Genomic DNA, 7,372 nt, shown 5'->3' with positions numbered 1-7,372 from the left:
TTTAAATACCTCGAACCTGATAAAACATTTGAAGACAAAACATGAACGAACACAAAGAGTTTGAGGCTGCAACAGCAGGACTGCTATCCAGAGGAAGGGGGCTGGACCCTAGCAACAAACCCTGGTCAGTTCACTTCGTCTACTTTACTTTTATTGTCTTTTACTGAAAGAGTCCGCAGTAATTTGTGACCTGTTTCAAAAGTAGGGTTACCACCTTTTAGAAACAAAAATAAAGGACACACACCACCTCCTGCACCCAACGCCATAAAGGCAACGAAAAATAAGGGACATCCACAAAAGTCCTAAAATGCATAGAAATGTATCTATTAATATATTGTATATTACGTATTGGTTCAATACGGAACGCAACTTTAATTCCCAATTCGGAACGATTCCGTATTTCAAAGGACGGATGGCCACCCTATTCAAAAGTGCTGTAGAAGTAACCAAAGTAAGCTGAGCTAAGTGGCTAAATTGTTTGTGTCAGAGAGAGAGACTCACTAGTACGCTGCTTGCATTTGTGCGTTGCTATAAATATGGAGGTATGTTGCTGCTGGTGCACAGGGAGGCTAATAGAGAGACAGGATGCTGTGATCAATTATTATTAAATTATTATTATTTGTCACCTATACCAGGTATACAATAAAAAGTTGTACTGGATTCACTTTGTATTAGTCTTTTTCCTGTTTCACAAAGGTAGGAAGCAGCCTGACAAACACATGATAGCAATGATTTCACATCCAAGTGAAAGAGTTTAAATGTGCTGTGATGACATGTTGTGACGTTGAGTACTCCACAAGAAGATGCTGGATTTAAAAAAAAAAAAAAAAAAGTTTTCCGGAATATTACTAAAGGATTCATTTCAGCTGGATATTCATACTGCACACCGTGATGGAAAAGCAATAGTGCATTAACCCTTTTATGATGTCCTTTTACTATTACTACATTACAGCTGCATCTCTTAGTAAAGTATGTTTTACCTGCAATTCTGTTGTATTGCGTTCACATTACACATCCCAAGCAACACCGGGCCATACTGCTAGTATTGTTACAGTGCCTTGCAAAAGTATTCGGCCCCCTTGAATCTTGCAACCTTTGGCCACATTTCAGGCTTCAAACATAAAGATATGAAATTTAATTTTTTTGTCAAGAATCAACAACAAATGGGACACAATCGTGAAGTGGAACAACATTTATTGGATAATTTAAACTTTTTTAACAAATAAAAAACTGAAAAGTGGGGCGTGCAATATTATTCGGCCCCCTTGCGTTAATACTTTGTAGCGCCACCTTTTGCTCCAATTACAGCTGCAAGTCGCTTGGGGTATGTTTCTATCAGTTTTGCACATCGAGAGACTGACATTCTTGCCCATTCTTCCTTGCAAAACAGCTCGAGCTCAGTGAGGTCCTAAATGACCGATGATGATAAAATGAATCCCATGTGTGTAATCAAGTCTCCGTATAAATGCACCTGCTCTGTGATAGTCTCAGGGTTCTGTTTAAAGTGCAGAGAGCATTATGAAAACCAAGGAACACACCAGGCAGGTCCGAGATAGTGTTGTGGAGAAGTTTAAAGCCGGATTTGGATACAAAAAGATTTCCCAAGCTTTAAACATCTCAAGGAGCACTGTGCAAGCCATCATATTGAAATGGAAGGAGCATCAGACCACTGCAAATCTACACAGACCTGGCCGTCCTTCGAAACTTTCTTCTCAGACAAGGAGAAAACTGATCAGAGATGCAGCCAAGAGGCCCATGATCACTCTGGATGAACTGCAGAGATCTACAGCTGAGGTGGGAGAGTCTGTCCATAGGACAACAATCAGTCGTACACTGCACAAATCTGGCCTTTATGGAAGAGTGGCAAAAAGAAAGCCATTTCTCAAAGATATCCATAAAAAGTCTCGTTTAAAGTTTGCCACAAGCCACCTGGGAGACACACCAAACATGTGGAAGAAGGTGCCCTGGTCAGATGAAACCAAAATTGAACTTTTTGGCCACAATGCAAAACAATATGTTTGGCGTAAAAGCAACACAGCTCATCACCCTGAACACACCATCCCCACTGTCAAACATGGTGGTGACAGCATCATGGTTTGGGCCTGCTTTTCTTCAGCAGGGACAGGGAAGATGGTTAAAATTGACGGGAAGATGGATGCAGCCAAATACAGGAACATTCTGGAAGAAAACCTGTTGGTATCTGCACAAGACCTGAGACTGGGACAGAGATTTATCTTCCAACAGGACAATGATCCAAAAAATAAAGCCAAATCTACAATGGAATGGTTCAAAAATAAACGTATCCAGGTGTTAGAATGGCCAAGTCAAAGTCCAGACCTGAATCCAATCGAGAATCTGTAGAAAGAGCTGAAGTCTGCTGTTCACAAACACTCTCCATCCAACCTCACTGAGCTCGAGCTGTTTTGCAAGGAAGAATGGGCAAGAATGTCAGTCTCTCGATGTGCAAAACTGACAGAAACATACCCCAAGCGACTTGCAGCTGTAATTGGAGCAAAAGGTGGCGCTACAAAGTATTAACTCAAGGGGGCCGAATAATATTGCATGCCCCACTTTTCAGTTTTTTATTTGTTAAAAAAGTTTAAATTATCCAATAAATTTTGTTCCACTTCAGGATTGTGTCCCACTTGTTGTTGATTCTTGACAAAAAATTAAAATTTTATATCTTTATGTTTGAAGCCTGAAATGTGGCGAAAGGTTGCAAGGTTCAAGGGGGCCGAATACTTTTGCAAGGCACTGTATATAAAAGAGTTCTAAAAGCATGTTTATGTACAATTTATTTACACCTACGTATGTAAGTATGTACACTTACACACACGCACACAAACACATATGTGGGAGAGAAAATTGATGTACAGTACATATTATTTATACATTATTTGATATTGTTATTAGGGCTGTCAAAATTATCGCGTTAACGCGCGGTGATTAATTCTTTTAATTAATCACGTTAAAATATTTGACGCAATTAACGCACATGTCCCGCTCAGACAGTATTCTGCCTTTTGGTAAGTTTTAAAGCAAGGTTTTTTGTGCTGTCTAACAGCGAACTCTTGTGGTCGCTTTGCGACATGGTTTGTTGCTTTCTTGCCAGTTCAATATGGCTGCACGACGTCTCGGGCTGACGCCTACGTTGTAATGTTGTGCTTATATGATCCTTAGACAAGATTTGTCCGTAAGTATGGTTGTTGTAAAGAATGTACATACAGTGATACCTCAGCTCACGAACATAATTGGTTCCCAGAAAGTGTGTGTAAGGCGAAAAGTTCGTCTTCCGAACATTTATTTCCCATAAGAAACCATTAAAATGAGAATAATCCGTTCCCAGGTCCCCATAAAACATAATTTTCTACTAAATAAGCCTTAAAACTACACAAAAATATACCTTATTTTATGTATAATAAATGTGCTATTGTATTATAATTAAAGAAATAAACTGTACTGTAGAATAAAGTCGTTTTATTTACCTTTGTGATGGTAGTTGATGGCTTGATGGAATGGAGTGGGAGGAGGAGGGAGGGAGGGAGGGAGTTACTGTTTGGAAGGAGAGTGTTACCGGCAAAGTGCGCAGTTAGCGTAGACCCCAGCGCTGTGTCCCACACATGCTTTTGGTTGTTAATAAAAGTACCCACAAAAAGCCATCCGACGCCTCTGGGTGTTTGTATGCACGCCGCCACCTTTCTGGAGAGGAAATCGGGCAAACCGAAGACAAGCGACGACAACGAGCCAACGTGACTCGCCGGTCCACTTCTCACTACGGTGGGAAGCTGAAAGCACCGCCAATTACCAGTCGAGGGCGAATTGGTAACACGAGTCACCTTCCATAATGACTGTAGGTAACTCTTTTTCGGTCCCTTAATAGCAAAAGTACACTCAATATGGTCCAAAATGTCTATCAAACACAAACCACGTCCGCACTCAACGAAAGGGAGGGGACGAACTGGGACGCCGTGGGCGTGCGTCAGCTTCTCGTGGCGCTGTTCGACCGCGTGGTTTCGTTCGTCCGCCGAAAACTAGTTCGTCAGCAGAGACTATATGCTCGCGAATTTAATGTTCTTGAGGCGAAAAGTTCGTGAGCTTAAGCGTCCGTGAGCTGAGGTATCACTGTATTATGTTAGTAAGCGAAATGTTATATTTTTTGTATGAGACGCTTTTTGTATATGTTTAGTGAACCTGTATAGCGTGCTAAGCTAACGTTGTTGCGAATGCAATGCTTGTGTACTTTTTTTTTGTAGTTTCACTACGGTCTAAAGAGGACAGTGGTTTGAGGCCATTTTATTAATAAATCAGATGAAAAAGGAAGAAGTCTGATTATTAAGGCGTCGTTCACTAGCTGTCTAGCTTTGGAAAAAGTAGACGCTTCGGAGTGAGGACAGCATAGACAGATTTAAATGACAGTAGAGTGAAATGCCCACTACAGTCCTTGTGTACCGTATGTTGAATGTATATATCCATCTTGTTTCTTATCTTTCCATTCCAACAAATTATTTTACAGAATATATATATATAATTTACAGAAAAATATGGCATATTTTATAGATGGTTTGAATTGCGATTAATTATGATTAATTAATTTTTAAGCTGTAATTAACTCGATTAAAATTTTTAATCGTTTGACAGCCCTAATTGTTATGTTATTATTTTATTTACATGTGAGGAAAAGCGGCATAGAAAATGAATGAATGAATGAATGAATGTTTCAAACTAATCTTAAATGTTCTAATGATAACATATATCATTTATAGGGTTTTATATGCACCTATTGATATTTTACAAGTATGTACAATATGTTAACTCATTTTATGCTTGACTTACATTGTTCTGATTTTATGTTTCCCTAAACATTAATGTCACATGAAACTGTTCCAATGGCAAGGCAAGGCAAGGCAAATTTATTTGTATAGCACAATTGAACACAAGGCAATACAAACTAATTTACATCACATGAGGATAATAAAATTCACATTAAATCAAAAGAACGTTAAAACAAAGACAATCAAAACAGGAAATAAAATTATAAAAATTATTTTTATTTATTCATTTTTTTTAAACAAATTTAAATCAGAAATGGAAAAGGAAAGCAGAGAAGGAATAAAAAGTAAATAGCTTGAAATTTTAAATACATTGACAGTTATGGATAGGCTGTGATAATATAAAGCGTTTTTAACCCTGATTTAAAGGAGCTAATAATTTGAGCACACTTCAGACCTTCAGGTACACGTAATTTGTTCCAGAGGTAAGGAGCATAATAACTAAATGCTGCCTCACCCTGTTTGGTTCTTGTTCTTGGAACATACAAGAGACCAGTTCCCGACGACCTTAGGGGTCTAGATGTTTCATAGGAATCCAACAAATCAAGCATGTATTTTGGTCCAAGGCCATTAAGTGTTTTTTAGATGAGCAGTAGCATTTTATAGTCTATCCTTTGACTCACTTTAAGCCAGTGTAACAATGTCAAAAGTAGTGATGGGAATTGATAGGATTTTTACGATTCCGATTCCATTATCGATATTGCTTAACGATTCGATTCTTTATCGATTCTCTTATCGATTCTAATTTGGGGGAAAAGAAGAACAAACATTTTGATTGGCATCGAGTTTGTTTAATCAGAAGTCACAACCTTACAAACTCACAACGAGGTCAAAAGAGGCCCAAAGCCTCAATGTTAACTGTGGCAATAAGTGGCAAATGCACAAGAATGTGTAACATTTTACTGAAACATTTTTCTAAAAGAAATAAAAAATATTGGTATATATTGGCATATAGGTCGTTGTTCTGCCTTAGGCAATATGTGTTAAAGCAGGGGTCCCCAAAACTTTTTCCTGTGAGGGCCACATAACTTTTCTCTTCTCTGATGAGAGGCCAGGGTCAGTTTGTAACAGAAAAAGTGTGACGATTGCAGGAGTGCGTAAATGTAAAAAAAATTATTGTTTTTCAGAAAGCCACAATCAAATAACCCTCTGTGGATTCTTCACGGAACAAAAGTAAATAAAATAAAAATAATAATATAATACAATGATAATAAATAATAATAGCACTATTAATTAAATAGATAATAACCAAATAACCCTCTCTGAGTTATTCACTGAAAAAGGCTAGGAAATAAATAACACTATTGAGGGAGAAAAAAACAAAAAAAAATTCGAAATGCTCTTTGGAATTGTTCAGGGAGCCGGACCAAATATGGAGCCGCGGGCCGTAGTTTGGGGACCGCTATTTTTATTTACCAGTATATTGAAATGCATGCCTTTTAGTTTTTATGGCGCTTTCACGCTCAAGTGGTGGCGCCCTTGCGCTTCCTCACGCGAAGAAGAAAGCGCTCACGTGAAGAAGAAATGCTGCATCCAAGCGAGTTAGTGAGAAAGGGAAACACTGCCACGAGCTACGTTCTTTGTTAATGTTTGTAAAATATCTACAGAGGCAACGCCTGTATATATCATCTTCTGTGTTGTTGTTGTGTGTTTCCACTCGCGATCTGACACTTAAATCCAGTTGTGTAGTGGTTTAAACGATGTGCTAATGCTAGCTAACGCATGCTAACTGTTTGTTATGTCTGTGTTAGCAGCTAATCATCGCTGATTTACATTGATGCAAACCTGTTTGTTATTGGGGACCAAATTGATTTGTTTCATTTCTATTTTTAGTTTCAAGTGATGGTTGAATAAAGTCAGCAAATTATACCAACGTCTTCTGCATCGTCATTTGGGAGTTTAGTTAGCTGTATAGCCAGGACTGAGCCTGTGCGTCTCGGTGAGGACAGTGAAGTCTATTCCCTCCCGATGCAGTTATCTCCACCTAGCAATGATTGCAAGTCGCTTTGTTGTTATTTTTTCTCGTGAAGTGAAGACATACTTTCGAGCGTTCGAACCTACGTGCTGTCATTGTTTTGTTTACGGCGGCAATGCTCGTGCTAAACTATCGTAACCTTTCATTTTCACCCTTTTTCCTGGTGAAGTGTAGCCAAACTTTGGAGGGAGTGGTTCTTGGCGCCATGCTAGTTTGATGCGTCTGGACAACAAGACACGTCACGACGCAATATGCGTTTTTAGGGATCGTTAAAGGGATCGTTAAGGCTTTTTCATTGTGATGTCGAGGCCTCGAAACACTCGGAACCGGTTCGGAATTGGAATCGGATTTCGATTCCCATCCCTAGTCAAAAGCGGTGTAATGTGGTCCAGTTTCCTTGTATTTGTAAGGACTCTGGCAGCAGCATTCTGTATTAGCTGCAGCTTCTTGACTGCTTTTTTTTAAATCAAGACCAGTAAATATACCGTTGCAGTAGTCCAATCTACTGAAATGATCTTTGTATGTAGCACAGTTCAGTACTTTTGAACTGATTGTGTGTGACCAGTCT

The sequence above is a fragment of the Corythoichthys intestinalis genome, chromosome 5 (genome assembly GCF_030265065.1).
Source record: "Corythoichthys intestinalis isolate RoL2023-P3 chromosome 5, ASM3026506v1, whole genome shotgun sequence".
Taxonomy (NCBI): Eukaryota; Metazoa; Chordata; class Actinopteri; order Syngnathiformes; family Syngnathidae; genus Corythoichthys; species Corythoichthys intestinalis.
The sequence above is the reverse complement of the archived record's forward strand: the minus strand, read 5'-3'. Positions refer to the sequence as shown.